Raw genomic sequence first — 22,066 nt, 5'->3', positions numbered from 1 at the left:
AAGGAGAGAAAAAAGGAAGGAAGGAGAGAAAAAAGGAAGGAAGGAAAGAAAAAGGAAGGAAGGAAAGAAAAAGGAAGGAAGGAAGGAAAGAGAAACTGTTGTTTGAATTCATGTATTACTGGACACTGGAGTGCATCTGGGAAAATTAACAAACAAACAGTGAAATTCACAACTGATCTTGGAGGAACTATTGGGCGAAGTTCACAGCACAGAATCAGATAAGTTCATTGTTGTTTTAAGTCTGTCCAAGAGAAAGGCTGCAGTAGTGAGTATAGTGGATTCTTTCTTGATTATCTGTTTTTGGAGAGGAGTCTCTTGATTAAACTTAAAATATATGCCATAGCTATTAATTTAACCTGGGGCAGTGTTTGTAGAGGAATAAGACGGTGTTATTTTCTGGGTCTGTAGATTGTGAAGGAGCAAAAAAAAAAAAGGCCTTTGCAGTGATATGTACTTCTTGCCAGATGTGGGAGTTTAAAGAAAGTTTAAGGGTTTCTGCGGATTATATCTGCCATAAATGCTGTTGGATGCGAATCTTATCAGATCGAGTGGATCAGTTGGAGAGACAGATAAAAGCGATGAGGAATTTGCAACAGCAACAGTATGTGATGGATGGCAGTTATAGGAAGGGGGGAAAGTCTCAGATACAGTCACATAGATGGGCTAACTCCAGGAAGGGTAAGAGAGGTAGGCAGCTCGTGCAGGTGTCTTTTGTGGATATACCCATTTCAAAGAGGTATGCTGTTCTGGAACATGTAGGAGGTGATGGATTCTCAGGAAAACGTAGCACGAACAGCCAAGTTTCTGGTATTGAGACTGGCTCTAATGCAATGAGGGGTACGTCGGCTTCCAAGAGATCAATTGTGTTCGCGGATTCTGTAGTCAGAGGTCCAGACAGACCTTTCTGTAGCCAACAGAGAAAAAGCAGAATGGTGTATTGTTTCCCTGCTTCTATCTTATTGTGTGTTTTGCTAGTTTGTAGAGTAGGTTCGCTGTTAGTTTTCTTAATTTTATATTGGTGCTGTTATTATACTATAAAGTGGATACACCAGTCTATTAATTTTGTAAAAAACTCAAATCTTTCTTTTCAATAAAAATAATTACAAGAAAGAAATAGAAGCACTCTGATAAAAGATCAAGGAGAAACTTTCAGATTAGCAGGAACTAACAGATCATTTGAACAAAGATGACAGAACTGTTTTTTCTCAGTTTTCCCTCCGCTCGCGTTTTTTTAAAACTGCTTATGTTTGAGAGTTGAAGAGACAGCTTAAAAGCAGTTTAAGAGTATTAATTTGTAGAATTTACTTAGAGACAGAAAGTCGAAGGGCCAAACTCAAAATTTAATCATACAATCCCTACTGTGTAGAAGCAAGCCATTTGGCCCAGAGTCCACACTGACCCTGTGAAGAGCATCCAACCCACACCGACCTCTTCAACCTTGTAACTCCACATTCCTGATAGCTAATCCACCTCACCTACATATCCCTCGACACTTTAGCATGGCCATGCCACCTAACCTGCACATCTTTGAACTACGAGAGGAAACCAGAGCACTTGGAGGAAAACCACACAGACATGTAATGAATGTGCAAACTCCACACAGACAGTTGCCGAGGCTAGAATTGAACCCAAGTCCCTGGCACTATGAGGCAGCAGTGCTAACTACTGCACCACCCCTACACTTCTGAGCCAACTCAGGCTGATTGGCAAACTCAGCATCTTACTCGCTTTCACCCATACCCTTTGACTGTAACAAACTATATCTAACTCCTCCTTGGAATCGTCCCATTTCCCTATACCCTTATCAGGCAAAGCAAACACTCAGCCACAGTATGGCTCTCCCTCCATCTTTATTCCAAGCCCTGGAGGGAGGGGGAAAATAAATTGCTCATGTGCACAGAGACATGAATTCTGTCTTCTCTCAAAGAGCACATTCTTAAAGGAAATATATAATTACTTACAGGGAGCAGCATCCAAATGAGGTAAGATCTTTGTTGACTGGGTGACTGCTACAGTTAGTGAGCATTAACAGTAAAGATCCAGCCACCTGGCATCACAATGAATGCTTTTTCATCTGGTTAACCCACTACCCTTGCCTCCAGCACCTCATTGTTTACTGAAAGTTCTTATCTGATCCAAATCATGCTAGCTGAACTTTTGTCTCACACAACCCAAAACTAAACTTTTTCCCTACCTGCTCATACCGTATGTACTTCCTCATTGGAAGCTGTGTTTTAGACTCAACCATTTTTTTGCAGCAGAGAATTCCACAGATTCATTTCAATCCTAACTGGCCTACCTCATATGCCAAGACTGTCATCCCTGGTTAGCACGAATATCCTTCCCGAAAATACTTAATCTCTTGTTAGAATTTTATGGAGTTCGGAGATCCATCTTCATTCTTCTAAAATGAAATGAATATAGCCCTAACCAATCCAGTTTATTTTCATAGATCAGTCTTGCCATCCCAGGATTAAGCCTGATAAACTTTCTTTGCACTCCCTCAACAGCTAAAGCATCCTTCCTCAGATAAGGAGGCCAAAATGCACATAAAATTCTATGCATGGTCTCACCAAGACCCTATAAAATTGACACACATCTGCTCGTATACAAATCTTCTCACTAAGTCCACCAACATATCATTTGCTTTCTTCATTGGCTACTGCCCCTGCATGCTTCCTTTCAGAAATTTATGTACAAGAGCAGCCAATCATTGATGCAATCTGTTGCTGGATAATAGTCTGCCTTCCTGTTTTTCATTCAAAGTTGATAACCTCACATTTATCCACATCATATTTGCTTTGCTACGCATTTGTCCACTCACTGAACTTGTCCAAATTACACTGAAGCATTTCTGTATCATCCTCTCAGTTCACATTCTCACCATTTTTGTGCACACAAGCTTGGAGATATGTTAGGTATTTAATTTAGTTCTTGACCTGTAATTAAGTGCAATTTATTAAGTACTAAGGCTTGTCTAAAAAAAAAATCTGTTAATGGATTTTGCATCTTTTAAAAAAAAACTTTTGCCATGACAGCAGGAACATTGGAACTCAATTTCCAGCCTACTATCCAGTAAGTCATGACTGTATGACATACATAAAATTAATTGTGACACAAAATAATTTTCAAAGCCTTTGATTTAAAAAAAAGTGTACCTTATCCAAACTAACAGTTCTGGTACCTTACATAACCTTAAACTGCAAACAATTCCAAGTACAAGTATCACATATATACAGGAATAGGAGGCGGCAATGACGACCAAGAGTTTTATAATAATATATTTGCAGAAGATTAAGGAAGACTGATTTTTGATCATAACCTTCAAATGTTAAGTCACCAAGTGTTGTGCAGGAAGGAGAATGGGAGTACAGGGTTAAGCCGAAATTGATGCATATAGAGCGGTTTGGCCAAGGATGAAGGCTGAAATGTAGCAACTGGAAGGATTTTAATGCCAAAAGTATAAAGCTGAGGAGCCAAAGTCAATGAAAGGTTTTACTGAACATTATATTAGATGCTTGCAAGTAGATTAGAGCATGCAAGAAATCCAAAAGAAAAGGTAGTCTCATCAAATTAATATGGTTTAATTAATGAAGTCACCATCAAGCAACTGTAATGAGACATGGGTTTTCAGAAGAACAGAGATAAATTGTGATGAGATTCAGAACAGGAATAGTGTAAATCAACATCAGGTCTAGCAGTGGAAATAATAAAAGAAATAGTTTAAGATGTTTTAATTTTGAGGCGAACCATTGGTTTCTTTTGGATGACAAGATGGACCAGCTCTACTCAATGTCTATGTTCACATACTGTTTAAAACCAACTTCCAAAAAAAGCGAATTTGACTTTTGAGCTTGAAGGTGGCGAGTAAGATTTCAGTTTCATACAGAAAACCCAACAGAGCCCAATAAATGATTATAAAGACTAAAAGGCACTAAAATGCTTAATGAAGTCCTATATTTTTTGTGCTGCAAGTGACCATGCCTCGTTATTCTAATGCTTCAAGAAAGCAAACTCCATACAACCCAAGGCTGGAATCAAACCCAATCCCTCGAGCTGAGACAGTGCTCACCGAGCCACTGTGCAGCCCACGCAGACAACCACATATTAACTCTCAAACTGAAAAAAAAAATAAAAATTGCCAGATTCATTGCTATCAACTGGATGATTTTATTTCAAAATATTAAATACCATCTGCTACCCTAGAGAAATTTGAGTGTGAGTTATAACCTCAACATTTCAAGGACTGCACTAATGCAAGATAAAGTACATTTCTCTCAATGAAAACAGAACAAGCGCAAAAGGAAAGCAACTGAAAAAAAAAATCTGCTGAATCAGTTTTGATGGTTTCTTGCAACATTTTGCTTTCAAACAAATTTAACGGAGACACGCTTAAAATGCAAAATAAAACGGAGTAACTAAGTTGGAATAATTTAACAGCTAGATGTTGCCACCTTGACATTGCGGTAGGATAGAAAACTGTGGGTGCTTTCTGGATCAGCTTTGCAAGTCATATCTATCTCTGCTAGGGAAACAAACTGTTCAATGAGTGTTAAATTTCAACATTGCTTGAATTATCTGACAGCACATACAAAAACTTTGCTAGCTTACCTTTTCAAAATACAACTTCTCATGATAAAGTAAATTTGAGGTTGGAAAGATTAGCCAATTGAAAGAGGGATCGTCAAAGTCCAGAGTTGCTAGCTGAAGTAATTGGCTTGCAATTCCTTTCAACATGCCCTTTTAGATTCAACAAAAGGTTGGCAAGTTGTAAGATAATGTGAAATCAAGTAATACACTCCAGGAGGCTTTCTTGCAAAAGGTAAGCTGCTTCAGTATCTCAGTTCTGTTCACCAAGAACTTAAGTATCAAGGTCAAGTACAAGTAGAACCAGCTTTAAGTATTCTCAGTGAGGTTAAGTATAAACCGATTTGAGATTTAAAAATTCTTGGATATGCTATGTGCTTGTTTAAAACGGCATCACCATTAGTTATTGCATATGGATGCATACTGATTTGACAAAGATGGTACAGAATATTAAAAATCAATTCTTGCTTATATGGGGGGGGTCCTGAACTAGTCAGTGAGCATGAACACTTGGACTTTCCCAAACAAAATAGTTTCTTTTCTCTTAAAAAATATTCCAAAAATATAATAAAACAAAAAACTTTTCTAGTTTAACAAAAGATGGATGAAAATCTGAAGCTGACAGCAAATATAGGTTTACAGCTTACTTTATTTTCCCCTAGATCTGACTAGGTCTTGACACATACAAGACGTCTACAGGAGAAACAGAAAAATCAACACTATTACTGCATTTTCCACCTGGTTAATGATATAATCTCCAAACTTTATGTTGCTACCTCTCCACAAATATGGTGAAACCCAAGACTTTATGGATGTCCAGACACTATACTATTTTTGATGAATATGTCCTGCTTATTTACTGTGAACCCCAGAAATTGACCAATTCTTCCAAAAGAAAATCAAATACCAATTCCTTTGCTTTTTAGCCTGTTAACTCAGGAGTTCAAATATCAAGTTGCTTTATTAACATTATCTTGTTCTCAATATTCTGGGAAGGTTCAAATCAAGCAGACAGATCTCACACTCTACATTTAAACAGAGGCAAATTGTCACTGATATAGAAATAAGAAAATCAGGGGAGTAGGGCACTCATCTCTGTTGCCTGCTCTGGCATTCATTAATATTATGGTTGATCTGCCCTATGTCAATTCCTCAATGGTTTCCAAATCCATTTGCCTCTTATTTAAATATATTTGGTCACCTAGCTTCCACATGTCTCTGGGTTACAGAATTCCAGATATACACTACCTTTGGAGAAAGAAATTCCTTTGCATCTCCGTTCAAAATGTGTCCCTTACAGTGTAACTGCCTCTCCTAGTTTGAGATTAGCCCACTAGTGAAAACATCTTCTCAACATCTACCCTGTCAAGCCTCCTTACTTATAAATACTAGTATGAGTCAAGGTCCAACCTGTTCTTAACAAGTTAACCCCTTCATCCTAGGATTCAGCCAAGGTGAATCACTTTCAAACTGCCTCCAATGCCAGTCCATCCCTTCACTATGTCTGAATAGGTCCGAACCACATGTAACACTGAGTGCAGACTCACAAACACCCAGTACAGTTAAACTCTAACATCCCAGATTAAAAAGTCCAAAATTCTATTGGTCCTCTTACTTCCTTGTTCATTCTGCCAGCTAATTTATGCTTCATGCACAAGAACACCCAGATCCCCGTGCTTTGACTTCTATCCACTTAAACAACATTCTTGCCTTTTGAACCTTCTGACCAAAGTGCAAGACATCAAATGTAATACTCACCATTTTGGTGTTTCAGTAAACTTGGATACATTACTTACCCCCTCATCCAGTTAATTCGATTGTAAATTATTGATCCTAGAACCGCAAAGACACTCCACTAGTTAGATAGAATCACAGTGGTACAGCACGCAAACATACCCTTCAGTTCAACTCTTCCATGCCAACTAGATATCCTAAATTAATCTACTCCCATATCCCTCTCAACGTGTCCTATTCATATATCAATCCAGTTGCCTTTTAAATACTGTAATTGTACCATCCTCCCTCACTACCTCTGGCAGCTCACTCCATACACACGCCACCCTGTGTGTGAAAAAATTGCCCTTTAATGTTCCCCTTTAAATCTTTGCCCTTGCACCCTAAACCTATGCTCAGGGAAACCCAGGGAAAAGACCTTGTATAATTTATCCTATCCATGCCCCTCACGATTTTATAAACCTCCACAAGGTCACCCCTCAGCCTCTGATGCTATAGGGTAAACTTTTCAGCACCACCTCCCCCCTCTATTGCTCAAACCCTCCAATCCAGGGAACATTCTTGTAAATCTTTTCTGAACCCTTTCAAGTTTCACAACATCCTTCTGAAAGGAGGGAGATTAAATGTACACAATACTCCAAACATGGCCTAACCAGTATCCTCTACAGCTGCAACATGACCAAGCAGAGTCCAACCTGAACAAATACACAATCCCAATTGTCTTTTGTGTTAACCAATTCTTGATCCAGGGTAACAACTAACCCCTAATACCATGATCACCAATCCTGTGCGACAACCTTTTATGTGGCACCGTATCAACACATGAAACTCTGAACATCCAAAAAAGATTCAGACATTCCAATATTGCAACTAAAAGTCACCAAACCTAAATCATAAGCAAGTTAAATGAAAGCAAAAAACCTGAAATCAGAGAAAACTAAATCGTAATCCTTTGTATCTAAGGATATAATTGTGACTTGGTTATTTTCGTTATGCCCTTTTTCAAAGGGATTTAGATTGCATTTATGTCACCTTTTAACAAAAAAAAAGGAATTCAGCAAAAGACTTGGTCAATGAGCAAAGAGAATCTTTTCAAATAAAAAAAGGGGTGGTACGAGGTCTAAAAAAAATAAATTCCTGACTGTGAGGCCTAGGCAGCTGAAGGTCCACAAATGCAGAGGTGAAAGGGGAGTGCACAAGAGCTCAAAGCTAGTGAAGCAGAAAGTAAACATTAAAGTTGGACAGTTAAAAGAAAATTACTTAAGGAGGTAAGACAATGGAGAATTTAAGACATTGGTAAGAAATGAATCATTAAGGGAAGTGGTAATTGCCAAAAGTGAATTAGTGTAGTATCTATATTCTCATGGATATAGATTGATAGTAGTCACTCACTATTGATAGCAAAATACCCTTTTCTTCAGTCGTAATGTCCTCAATCCCATCTGCAGTCTTCCAACTCACCACTGTCAACTAATTAAAGTGTACTGAGCTTGGATTACACCTAACTGCTGCAAGCTTTAATGCTGTTTATCTGAAGAGGCTTGTTGTTCAATCTAACAGGTTAGATATATTTCCGAAACACGAAGTCTCATCACCTTGGGTCAGTTTTTTTAAAGCAATGTTTACCTCATTTCCTCTGATATTGAATGAATTATATTAACTGTACAGGTCTGTTATATTAGAACTATAATCAGCAAATTTTCTTCAAAAAAAAAGTAGTGTTCAGCAGTAAAAAAGTCGTGAACATGAATTTATTTTTATGCACATTTAATGGATGAACCTAGTGTGAAGGCACAGTAATTCTAAACAAGTCTAGTTTGCATTTATAAAAATTGAAAAGAATGTCCTCACTTTAAAAACTAATCTAGATTCACCTGTCCTACTCAAATTGTCTGTCAATTTGGAACAGAGCTGCTGAAGTTAAGTAAAGCACTTTTCAAATGACCATCTCTTAATAAACAAACAATTTTTGATTTATGTAAATAAAGGCAAGTCAGAACAGCCACCCAAAACATTATAATGGGGCCTTCAAATCACATTTCCACTTTCATTTGACATCTAACTTCAAACAAACAACTTGAATAATGACACCTCACACCTTAATTGATCCTTACAATACAGTTTACACAAACTTGTGGACAAAGGAAGCCTAGTTTACAAACCCCAGTCAACTCTTTCTTGAATTTCATATCAATTAAAATTCCACCCACAGTCCAGTTTCTCAGATGCAACCAAAGTTTGCATGAAGTTATCATGCTGCAGCAACCCGATGTTTATACTTAGCAAAATAAATTAAATTCTGACAACCCTGACATATGGCAGGTAACAAGCACCCACATGCAAATATTGGATTATTGACTAGAGTAAACCTCAAACAGGTACAAAGTGCAAAATAAATTTACACATCCACAAAGACAATGGGCTGCCCAGTCATTAGGTACTTGAATACACTAGGGATTTGCATTCATCAAATAAATGACCAACAGCCAAGTAAAAAGCCATGCTTTACTGAGTTCAGAGAAGTATTCCAACATTTAGTTTGTAGAGAGGACACTCTTTACTAATATGCAGCATTATTGGTCTCTCCCCACAAGTATAGGGTTTTTGTGGCACAGTGGTAGTATCCTATCTCCAGGCCAGAAGGCCAGAACTCAAAACGCACCTGCAAGTCATAATGCATCTGAATAGGTTGATTAAAAATATGTAAAAAGGAGTTTGTACTGAGACCAAAGCAGTTGACTGCCATGAAATTATGTTTGCTTGGCTCTAGCAATTGCACAGTCAGGTCTTGGGCTACTTTTGGAGCACAGTTTAAAAATATCAACCAACTATTTTTGTACCAAATTGCTTCAGATAAGAGTTTTCATTTAACCAAAAAATACCGCTTGCTATCTGGTTCCCTGTATTAATAGCCAGAATTCCATGACTTGAATAAATGGCTCCAGTTGAACATGTTTTACATATCTAAAAGACAACCAGTGTCTCAAAAATGAATCATGATGAAAACAAAACAAATTAACAGGCAATTCTCAGAAATACCCGATTCAAAAAAAAAGGCTGTCAATTGAATCCCTAGAATGCAGAAACAGGACATTTGGCCCAACAAGTCCACACCAGGCCCCTGAAGAGCAACCCTCCTAAACGAATTTCCCCAATCTAAAAAGTTACATTTGCCCCTGACTAATGCACCTCACCTACACATCCCTGAACACTATGGGCAATTTAGCATGACCAATTTGCCTAATCTGCATAGCTTTGAATTGTGGGAGCAAACTAGTGCAGACCAGAGGAAGCCCACGCAGACACTGGGAGGTGGAGTCTACACAGTCACCCGAAGCTGGAATCGAATCCATGTCCCTGGCGCTGTGAGGTAGCAGTGCTGGCCACTGATATAAATCCAATTATCCGTAAAGCTTGGGGGGTGAGGACAGAGATGCTATTAGTACGTTGAATATTGTTTCTAGTTATCTTAAGTATCTGCCCAAAAACAGGTCCTGGACAATTATTCAATCACAGGGAGGTGCCAACAATTTTTCTATCAGTCGAGCCAGAAAGCCATTCTAAATTTCATCTCAGGAAATGAAACTGTGGATAAAGTACCATTGGGTGACCATAGCAGCTCAATTTTGTATCATTATGCAAATGAACAAGGATAAAACAGGCACAAAACATACATTTAGGAGAACTGACAAACTTTACAAAGCTGAGAGATGATCTGCTAAAAGTGGCCTGGAGCCAACTACTTGAAACAAGGTTAGTGGATGTTCAGTGGGAGGCATTTAAAAGCAAAATTCTACAGGCAACATAGACATCGCCACAATGGAAAAATAAAAGGGTGGTACTACTAAACCCAGAGCTTCCTGTTATACAGAAGCATACTTGGTGAGCTAAATATAGTCCATGACAACCTCATTACTTAAAACAAGATTAATTCTTAAGAGTAATTTTGGAAGCTGGCAAGAGTATAGAATATACAGTGTTGAAGTCGATGATGATATTAGGAAAGTAAAGCAAGGAGACAAAAAAGAAGATTTGGCTGGTAGAATTAAGGAAAAATTGAAATGTTTTATCAGTAGTATGTTCCTGTTAGGGTGAAGGTCAAGGCTGGTAGTGTAGGAAATGCTGGATGACTAGAGAAATTGAGGTTTTGGTGAAGAAAAAAAAAGGGAGGAAGCAAGTGTCAGGTAGAGACAGGATAGATCAAATGAATCCTTAGAAGAGTAAAGGCAGGAGGAGTATACTTAAGAGGAAAATCAGCAGGGCACAAAGGGGACATGAGATAGCTTTGGCGAAGAGTTAAGAACAACCCAAAGGGTTTTTACAAATAAATGAAGGACAAAAGGGTAACTAGGGAGAGAATAGGGCCCCACAAAGATCAGCTAGGCAGCCTTTGTGTGGAGCTACAAGAGATAGGGGAGATACTAAACTTCAGTGCTTACTGTGGAGAAGCACATGGAAGATATCGAATATGGGGAAATAGATGGAGCCATCTTGAAGTACCATATTTCGGAGGTGGTACTGAATTCAAAGTTTGTGAGAAGAATGTTTTAAGTGGTGCTGAATGTTTTAAAATGCATAAAAAGATGACCAAGTCCCCAGGATCTGATCAAGTGTAGTCTAGAACTCTGTGGGAAGCTAAGGAAGTGATTGCTGGGCCCTTTGCAGAAATATTTGGACCATCAATAGTCACAGGTGAGGTGCTGGAAGACTGGAGGTTGGCTAACGTGGTGCCATTATCTAAGAAAGGCGCTAAGGAAAAGCCAAGGAACTGGAGACCAGCGAGTCGGACATGGGTGGTGAGCAAGTTGTTAGAGGGACAGGATTTACATATATTTGGATAGACAAGGACTGATTAGGGATAGTCAACATGGCTTTGTGTGTGGAAAATAGTGTCTCACTAACTTGATTGAAATTTTTGAAGTAACAAAGAGGATTGATAAGGGCAGTGTGGTGGACATGAACCATATGGACTTCAGTAAAGCATTCAACAAGGTTCCCCATGGGAGACTGGTTAGCAAGGTTAGATCACATGGAATACAGGGAGAACTAGCCATTTAAATACAGAACTGGTGACTGGAGGCCTGTGCTCAGTGGTGTGCCACAAGGATCCATGCTGAACCCACTGCTTTTTGTCATTGATATCAATGATTTGGATGTGAACATAGGAGGTATAGTCAGTAAGTTTGCAGATGACACCAAAATTGTAGGTGTTGTGGACAGTGAAGAAGGTTACCTCAGATTACAACAAGATCTTGATCACATGAGCCAATTGGCTGAGATGTGGCAGATAGAGTTTAATTCAGATAAATGTGAGGTGCTGCACTTTGGAAAAAGCAAACCAGAGCAGGACTTATTCACTTAATGGTAAGGTCCTAGGGAGTGTTGCTGAACAAAGACCATAGACTGCAGGGTCATAGCTCCTTGAAAGTAGAGTCACAGGTAGATAGGATAGTGAAGGCGGCATTTAGTACGCCGGCCTTTATTGGTCAGAGCATTGACTATATATGAGTTGAGGCAATATTGCAGCTGTATAGGATATTGGTTAGGCCACCTTTAGAATAGTGCACGCAATTCTGGCCTCCCTCCATATGAAGAATGTTGTGAAACTTGAAAGGGTTCAGAAGAAATTTACAAGGCTGTTCAGAGGGTTGGAGGGTTTCAGCAATAGGGAGAGGCTGAATAGGGTGTTTTTCCTGGAGCATCAGAGGCGGAGGGTGATCTTATAGGAGGTTTATAAAATCATGAGGGACATGGATAGGGTAAAAAGACAAAGGTCTTTTCCCTGGAGTAGGGAGGTCATGAACTAGAGGGCATAGATTTAAGGTGAGAGGAGCAAGGTTTACAAGGGGCAACTTTTTCCACGCAAAGGGTGGTACATGTATGGAATGAGCTGCCAGAGGAAGTGGAGGAGGCTGGCACAATTATAACATATAAAAGTCATCTGAATAGGAAGGGTTGAGAGGGATATGGGCCAACTGCTGGCAAATGGGACTAGTTTAAGTTAGGATATCTGGTTGGCATGGCCAGGTTGGGCCAAAGGGTCTGTTTCCATGCTGGATTTGGCCCATCGAGTTGATATTGGCACTCCAAAGAGCATCCTACTATATTTGCTCCCCTGTCCTATCTCCATAACTTTTTTTTTTAAGATTAGATTACTTAAAGTGTGGAAACAGGCCCTTCGGCCCAACAAGTCCACACCGACCCTCCAAAGAGCAACCCACCCAGACCCATTCCCCTACATCTTACACTATGGGCAATTTAGCATGACCAATTCACCTAACCTGCACAGTTTTGGACTGTGGGAGGAAACCAGAGCACCCGGAGGAAACCCACGCTGACACAGAGAATGTGCAAACTCCACACAAATAGCTGCCTGAGACAGGAATTAAACCTGGGTCTCTGGCGCTGAGGCAGCAGTGCTAACCACTGTGCCACCATGCCACCCACTTTGTATGGCTAATCCATCTAGCTTGCACAACCCTGGATACTACGCACAATTTGATCTGGCCAATCCACCTAACTTAGATATTCTTCGACTTGGGCAGGAACACTGAGCACCCAGAGGAAACCCATGCAGACAGAGTTCAAACTCTACACAGCCAGAATCGCCCAAAGGTGGAATCAAACCCACATCCCTGGCACTGAGGCAGCAGTGCTCTGCATCAACCCTGAAGACTGAATTCAGAGAAGGATAATGCAAACAATCTAGTTTAAAGAATGTTAATTTTCTGTAAAATTGTACAATGAGAGAGAGAATAATGGAGGAGAACTGATTGATAGCAGTTAAATCACCAAGGCCAGAATGAATTGCATTCTATGCTATTCAAAGGAAACCAGGGAAGAAATAACAGATTCTGGGAAGATAATTTTCTAATCCTCACTAGGGACCAGGGAAGTATCAGAAAATTGATTGAATGCAATTGTACAATTATGCAAAAAGAGAGAAACATAGATCAGTGACTCTGACCTCAGTAGGATTAATATTGAAAATGGATCTAATGCTATTTAGAAAGACAAATGAGGGACAGTTCATATAGTTTTGTTACGCAGTGTTGTGTCTTGCTGTTATGACAGTGTAGGTGTGTACTGTACCTTTAATAGAGTTGAAAAGCTAGCAAGGACTGAAAAAAGGAGTGACAAAAGGACGGAGAGTCCTGTTCCAAGTAAAAATGTAACATTTTGTCGAAACAATATAGCTGCAGCTGAGCTGCATGAAACAAACATATTCTAATTCGGCAGTTGGAATAATGCCCCAAGATACCAAAATCCAATCAACTTTGAATTTCGTACTCTGATAATATTAAAACCAATGAAATGAACTGATGTTTTGGGGTATAACACCAGACATTTTGAATAGTTTGAAAAAAACTGTCAAAATATAGACTACGAGCATAAGAGCTCCCTGAAAGGTACCTGCCTATAAGAAGTTCGCACAGCAGAACATCGAAACCAGCCTAGAGAAAAATCAACAGGAGGAAAATCTACAATGGAGAATTGACAAAGCTGACTTGGTTTTGACAAGTGATTCCTTTTTTTGTAAATCTTAAATCAGGATTTTTCTTTTAAAATCAGACCAGTATCAGGAGGTAAAAGATGGGTTTAAGAGAAAAAGGAGTTGTAAATATTTGTTGGGTTTAATATTCTCTATTAGACAAAAAAATAAAATGTTGTTAATTTTTATTTTAAATAGAGACCTCTGGGATAGTCTTTTGTCTCTCAAATTTTAACAGATTATGGTGCGAGGTGAGCTTGTGTATCGGGTTTAAATTAGCAGAGGGGTTTACCCAGTGATGTAATACCTACTAACTCAACTGATTTTATGAGGAGTACTCAGGAGGGTGGATGCTGTCTATACGGATTTTAATAAGGCATTTGATAAGGTGCCATATAGCAGACCGGTCCGAAAAATTCAAGTCCACGAAATGAAATGTGGCATATTGGATTAAAATTTTTAAAATTCAATCACAAGATACAAAAGTAACAGTTTTCAGAGGTGTTTCAATGACTATTTGTAACATATCAATGATTTAGACTTAGTTGTGATTGGAAAATTAACAGATGACAAAAATACACTGGGTAGTGAATAGTGAAAGGATAGCTGTCGACTGCGGCATTGTATCAAAGGTTTGCTGAATCGGGCAGAAACTTGGTGAACTTAATTCAATCCAGAGAAGTGCAAGGTTACAAATTTGGAAAGGACAAACACAATCAACAGAACACAAAGCATATGAAAATATAGAGGGGGTTGGGTAGAGAAATTAAGAAACTTGAGCTCATATCGACAGGTCAATAAAACATACAGGAGGCCATCCTTCATTAGACAAGTCACAACACAAAAACAGGGATGTAAAACTGAGACGAGAAAATAAACACCGATTAGGCCACAATTGAATTTGTGTACAGTTTTAGCCACCACATTGCTGGAAGGACATAATTGTAGCAATAGCATAGAAGAGATTTACAACAATGTTACCAGGACTTGAAAATTGCAACCATGACAAAAGATTGGATAGGCTAGAATGGTTTTCCTTGGAATGCAGGAGGTTGTGGGGTAGGTTAAATCAAGCTATACAAAATAATGAAGGGCTTGAACGGATTGGACAGGGAAGAAGTGTTTATCATTATGGAGAAGTCAGTTACTACAGATTTAATTATTTTTGAAAATCAACCTGTTCAGATACATTATGAATAACCCCTGAGCAAAAGAAACTTAAAGCTGGGCCAGAAACACAAGAATGAACCACAAGAGCCCTTCAGGGGCACAGATGTGCAGGCAATTGATGAAGTAGTAAAGGGGATTAAAGAGAACTCTTTTTCACCCAGAGATTGATGGGCTCTGGTATTTCAAGTAGAGATGGAAATCCTCAATTTATTGAAAGAAACAACAGCACGGTGGGTCAGTGGTGCACACTGCTGCTTCACAGTGCCAGGGACTTAGGTTCAATTCCACCCTTGGGTGACTGTCTATGTGGAGTTTGCACATTCTCCCCTTGTCTGCATGGGTTTCCTCCGGGTGCTCCGGTTTCCTCCCACAGTCATGATGTGCACATTAGGTGAATTGGCTGGAGTAAATTGCCCATAGTGTTCATGAATGTGTAGGTTAAATGCATTATTCAGGGGTAAATATGGGGTATGGGGAAATGGTTCTGGTTGGGTTACTCTTCGGAGGGTCAGTGTGGACTTGTGGGGCCGAAGGGCCTGTTTCCACACTGTAGGGATTCTATGAAACTGGATCTACATTCAATTACAATAGCAAAAAATTTATGATTTATACTGAAGACCAGTATTGAGAGAGAAAAGAAGTTTGAATTGGAGTGCTACTTTTGGGAGGTCATTGTATCAAGGATTCAAAGAAAACCAGGTTCTCTATTGAATTAGAGGCAGGTATAAAATCAAAGATGTATCTCTGAAAACATCATGTGGCACTGACATTCAATGCCTATCCCTAATCAGCTTGGGATCAGATCACTCAGCTACTTTCTTGGGCTAAAGCATTTGTGACTGAAGTCAACCAGGAATTCTACTCATAATAGACTACCAAACGGCTTACAACAGATCATAGAATCCCTCCAGTATGGAAACAGGCCATTCGGCCCAACAAGTCCATACCAATCTTCTGAAAAGTAACCCACCCACAGGCATTGCAAATTACTCTAAATTTCCCCTGACTAATGCACCTAATCTACATACCCCTGAACGCTATGGCAATTTAGCATGGCCAATTCACTTAACCTGCACATCTTCGGATTGTGGGAGGAAACTGGAGTACCCGGAGGAAACGCAGGCACAGGAGAATGTGCAAACTCCTCACAGTCGCCCAACTCTGGAATTAAATCCATGTCCCTGGCACAGAGACAACAGGGCTAACCACTGAGCCACCGTGCCTTCCTTAAAAGGAAATTTCGGAACAAGTTTCTTTCTGAAAAATTGAAGAACTTTGGAGTAAATTCAAACTCTAGAACTGGCAAGGTGGGATTTGAACACATTCTTTGGATTGCTTTGCAGTCACATGCAGCTGTCTGCTGCACTACGATTCACCGCATGCTGAACTTTACACCTATTCCTTATCCCAGTAATATAAAGCCAGAAACTTGTGTACTTGTCCATTCCTCCTTCTTCCCTTGTGAACCTTTATTAGGTTTCAAACTTCAACTCGGGCAAAAAAAAAAGCAAAAAAAAAAATCAGAAGAGGATTGAAATCGTACATTTGCCTTTGCATCAGTACATCTTTATTACAAAAGAAATTAGAATAGTCTAAACTTTAAATGATTAATACAGGATTTTGCATCAAGTAATACATATTAACGCTTCAAAACAAAACTATTTTTTGAAAATAGAGACACTTCTTCCACAATTTAATTCATTTGCCAATGTTTATAAACAAATTATTACAGGATAAACTGAAAGTTATTTCATTCCTTCTTACCCATAAAGCATAGTGTTCAAATCCCATTGTGTCAAGTTCTGAAAAGGAATGCAATAAATGTGGTCATTTTACTTGGACACCTGACCACAAAAGTTGCCAGACTGTAGTAAAAGCTAAACCAGTTTATAAAAATGCTGCAGGAAAGAAGCTATGCGCTCATCCTAGGAGAAAATGAGGGCTCCTGATGAAGACCTGAAGTTCAAAATGTCAATTGGCCTGTTCCTTGGATGCTGCCTGACCAGCTGTGCTTTTCCAGAACCTCACTCGCGACTTTTATGTTCTCATCCTATCAAGCCAATCCCAAGATAGATGCTATGCATCAAAATAATTAAGAATGTGCAAGCAATGCTAACTTTCTTGGTGTCGGCTACAATAAAGAACAATAACTTTTTTTTTTAAGAATCCTTTAATTCTTCTCCCACACAACCAAACCCAAAATCCCAAAGTTTCCCTGTCCTTGGTCACCTTCTGTTCCTCAGCGATATCAGGCCCAGATTTAATTTGAACACAAAATGTGGCAACATCTAACTACACAATGACTTCTTTACACCAAAGCCATCTAATTATGGAGGTAACAATTTCCTCCAAGTTAATAGCAGAAGATGTACACCATTATTTACATCCTGACTATACAACGTGCTGGTGAGACCACAGAGTACTGTGACAGTCTGATGCTCTAATTTAAGAAAAGATATTATTTCATTGGAGGCAAATTCAGAGCAGGTCCACTGTAATGACCCCCAGTATGAAGGTACTGTCTTATGATCAAAACGCTAAGCTGTGTCATCGAGCTGAGAAGAATGTGAGGTGATCTCATTTACACAAATAGGTTTCTTAAGGGCTTGACAAGGTAAATGCTGACAGGATGGTTGCCCTCATGGCAGAGTCCAGGACTATAGAGCATCACCTCAAATTTAAGGGGCAATAATTTAAGACTAAGATGAGGAGAAACTTCCTTTCTCAGAAAGTTCAATGTCTTATCACAAAGTTATGGGAGCAGAGTCCTTGTATTTATTTAATACAGGGAGAGATTCTTTATCAGTAAGGGAATCAAGAGTTATAGGGAAAAAGGGCAGTAAAGTGGACATGAGAAGTGTTGGATCAGCCATGACACTACTGAATAACAAGGTAGGCCCAAGGAGAGGAGCAGCCTACCCTTATTCCTATTTCTTAGGAAGTTATACAGACATTCCAAATGTAATCACAATGAACCTTTGATCTCACTACTCTCCCAATTATCCTGCCTTCAGTATGTTTCTTAAAACATTTGAGTTCAGATGTTACTTCCATAGTACCAAACAGCAACTGATTGTAACCAACCAGCATTCAAGATCTTCCAATCTAGTTTCTTCCCCATCCACAGAACCAAACTAAAAGTCTGACGGATACTATGTAAAACGGACTACAGTCTCTTAATATGGAGGAGAGTGTGTTGGACTGGGGTGGACAAAACGTTTTTTTTTTTTAAATTATACCACACCAGGTTATAGTCCAACAGGTTTATTTGTAAACACTAGCTTTCAGAGTGACAGCTACCTGATGAAGAAGCAGCACACAGACACCTAATGCTTCCAGATAAACCTGTTGGACTATAACTTGATGTGGTGTGATTTTTAACTACAGTCTCTTGAACATTTTCAACATCTTACTACACTCCACACTGCACCCCTCTGCATTACCACTTCATTTTTTTTTTAATTCATTCATGGGACATCAATGTCACTGGTTGGCCAGCAATTACTGCCCATCACTACTGGCCCTTGAAAATGTGGGGTGAACTGCCTTCTAGAATCACTGCAGTTCATGTACTGCAAGTTGATCCACAAAGTCTTTATGAAAGAAATCCCAGAATTCTGACCCAGAGACAGTGAAGGAACAGCAATATATTTCCCAAGTCAGGATGGGGAGTGGCTTGAAGGGGAACTTGCAATGATGGTCTCCCATGTTATCTGTTGCTGTTGTCCTTCTTGATGAAAATGGTCATGAGTTTGGAAAGTGCTGTCTAAGCATCTTTGCTGAATTTGTACAATGCATCTTGTAGATTCTACTGAGGGTCAATTGTGGAAGAAGTGAATGCTTGTAAACATAGTGCCAATCAAGCAGTTTGCTTTATCCTACATGGTGTCAAGCTTCTTCATTGTTACTAGAGCTACACATTTCCAGTCAAGTGGGGTGTATTTCAACACAATCCTAACTGTGCCTTGTAGTTGGTAGACAGGCTGAGGGAGGCAGGAGGTGAATTACTCACTGTAGTATTACTAGTCCCTAACTTCCTCTTATAGCCACTGTATTTGTATGGAGTGTCCAACTGCATTTCTGGTCACTGATAACCTTAAGGACATAGATTGTGGAGATTCAGTAATGGTATCATTATGGAGTATCAACAGGTAGTGGTTAGACTGTCACTTATTGGAGATGGTCATTGCCTAGTTTTGATGGGCACCAATGATAATTGTTGCAATCAAACCCAAAATCGCTGCATTAAAAATGTGAAGAAAATGGCTAGTTTTACTTATAAAATCAAACAGTATGGAAACAGACCCTTTGGTCCAACTTGCCCATGTCAACCAGATATCCCAACTCAATCTAGTCCCATTTGCTAGCACTCAGCCCATGTCCCTCCAAATTTCCTATTAATATATCCATCCAAATGCCTCTTAAATGTAGCAATTGTACCAGCCTCCACCACTTCCTCTGGCAGCTCATTCCATACACGTACCACCCTCTGCATGAAAAAGTTGCCTCTTGGGTCTCTTTTAGATCTTTCCCCTCTCACCCTAAACCTAAGCCCTATAGTTCTGGACTCCCCCTCCTCAGGGAAAAGACCTTATCTATTTACCCTATCCATGCTCCACATGATTTTGTAAACCTCTATAAAGGTCACCCCTCAGCCTCCGCGCTTCAGGGAAAACAGCCCCAGCCTGTCCAGCTCTCCCTATAGCTCAAATCCTCCAATCCTGGCAACATCCTTGTAAATCTTTTCTGAACCCTTTCAAGTTTCACAACATCTTTGCGACAGGAAGGAGACCAGAACTGCACACAATATTCCAACAGTGGCCTAACCAATGTCCTGTACAGCCGCAACATGACCTCCCAACTCCTGTACTTAACACTCTGACCAATTAAGGAAAGCATAGGAAACACTTTCTTCACTATCCTTTCTAGCTGTGACTCCACTTTAATCCACAGGACCTGATCAGGCGTACCCGAGAACTCTGTGGGAAGCGGGGCGGCATGGTAGCTCAGTGGTTAGCACTGTTGCCTCACAGCACTAGGGTCCTAGGTTCAATACCAGCCTTGGGCGACTGTGTGTAGAGTTTGCACATTCTCCCCATGTCTGTGTGGGTTTCCTCCCACAGTCCAAAGACCTACAGGTCAGGTGAATTGGTTATGCTAAATTGCCCATAGTGCTAGGTGCATTAGTCAGAGGGAAATGGGTCTGGGTGGGTTCCTCTTAGGAGGGTCGGTGTGGACTGATTGGGCCGAAGGGCCTGTTTCCGCACTGTAGGGAATTTTTTAAAAAAAGCTAGGGAAGTGATCGCTGGGCCTCTTGCTGAGATATTTGTATCATAAATTGTCACAGGTGAGGTGCTGGAAGATTAGAGGTTGGCTAACATGGTGCCCCTGTTTAAGAAGGGCAGTAAGGACAAGCCAGGGAACAATAGAACAGTGAGCCTGACATTGGTGGTGGGCAAGTTGTTGGAGGGAATCCTGAGGGACAGGATGTACATGTATTTGGAAAGGCAAGGACTGATTAGGGATAGTCAACATGGCTGTGTGTGGGAAATCATGTCTCACAAACTTGATTGAGTTTTTTGAAGTAGTAACAAAGAGGATTGATGAGGGCAGAGCAGTAGATGTGATCTATATGGACTTCAGTAAGGCATTTGACAAGGTTCCCCACAAGAAACTGGTTAGCAAGGTTACAGCTCATGGAATACAGGGAGAACTAGCCATTTGGATACAGAACTGTCTCAAAGGTAGAAAACTGAGTGGTGGCGGAGGGTTGTTTTTCAAACTGGAGGCCTGTGAACAGTGGAGTGCCACAAGGATCGGTGCTGTGTCCACTACTTTTCATCATTTATATAAACGATTTGGATGCGAGCAGAAGAGGCAAGTTTGCAGATGACACCAAAATTGGAGGTGGTGTAGCAGACAGCGAAGAAAGTTACTTCAGATTACAACAGGATCTTGATCAGAGGGGCCAATGGGCTGAAAAGTGACAGATGGAGTTTAATTTAGATAAATGAGAGGTACTGCATTTTAGGAAAGCAAATCTTAGCAAGACTTTTACACTTAATGGTAAGGTCCCAGGAAGCATTGCTGAACAAAGACCTTGGAGTGCAGGTTCATATCCCTTTAGGCCTTTCCTGTTCACACACCTGTCCAAATGTCTTATAAACGTTGTAACTGTACCTGCACTTATCACTTTGTGGCAGTTCATTGCATATATAAACCATGTACTAGGTGAAAAAGTTGTCCCTCAGGTCCCGTTTAATTCTCTCCTTTCATTTTAAAAATATGCCCCCTACTTTCAAATCCCCCATCCAACAAAAAAAAACTTTAACTATTCACTTTATCTACATCCCTCATAAATTGCATAAACCACTGTAATGCCACCCTTCAACCTCCTATCTGCCTATCATTGGGTTGTCAACATATGTACTTCAAAGTCAAGACTGAATTTGTTTACAATGCAACATTTAAGCAAGCAGTTTCCAAAACTAAGATCACAAAAACAACTTCCACTTGAGTTGGGTGTTTTAGATTTGAGATGTGAATGTCACCAGCTGAGCCAGCATTTACTATCCTCCCAAGAAAGTGGGAGGCACTGCCTTCGTGAAAATTTGCAATCTATTTGGTGCAAAATGACCCACAATGCCATTAAAGAGAGAGTGTGTTCCAGGATTTTGACCCAGAGACTGAAAGAACAGCAATTTATTTCCAAGTCAGGGTGCTGAGTTGCTTGGAAAGAACTTAGAGATGTTATCATTCCTATGTAGCTTCTTTTAAAAAGGACATTCAATGGACAACGTTGCCTTAAGTGATTTTTAGTTAAACAGAATGCTGCAACGAACATGCAGAAAATTAAACAGTTCTAGCCATTTCGATTTAATGTAATAATTTATTACATACTGTAACAGCATATAACAGGATTTCCAAAGAAAGGAACTGCGTAGCTCTCTTGATCTGTCAAAATGTATTGAGAGATTGTATGTAGTGAAACGTAGGACGGAGAACATAGGCAAACACGCAACAAAGCCAAGCAATATTACAGGGTGGTGGACGAAAGGGAAAGGAACTCGATCTCACATGAAC

General features: G+C 39.8%; 1 protein-coding gene across 6 annotated transcripts in view; it reads right to left on the bottom strand.

Annotated features, from left to right (window-relative positions):
* ktn1 (kinectin 1) overlaps positions 1 to 22,066 on the bottom strand; it is a 141,252-nt gene that overhangs the window by 118,657 nt on the left and 529 nt on the right. The window contains exon 2 of one of the 6 annotated variants that reach the window (XM_043697723.1): positions 16,748 to 16,785. The exons of 4 other annotated variants lie outside the window; for them this stretch is intronic. The gene's annotated coding sequence lies outside the window, so the exon portion shown is untranslated. Of the gene's footprint in view, positions 1 to 4,611; positions 4,634 to 16,747; positions 16,786 to 22,066 lie in introns of those variants that run through there. One more of the 6 variants, XM_043697725.1, reaches the window with a different exon arrangement.

The sequence above is a fragment of the Chiloscyllium plagiosum genome, chromosome 10 (genome assembly GCF_004010195.1).
Source record: "Chiloscyllium plagiosum isolate BGI_BamShark_2017 chromosome 10, ASM401019v2, whole genome shotgun sequence".
In the NCBI taxonomy this organism is placed as follows: Eukaryota; Metazoa; Chordata; class Chondrichthyes; order Orectolobiformes; family Hemiscylliidae; genus Chiloscyllium; species Chiloscyllium plagiosum.
Note: the sequence above shows the minus strand (reverse complement) of the source record. Positions and strands in the feature narration are given on the sequence as shown.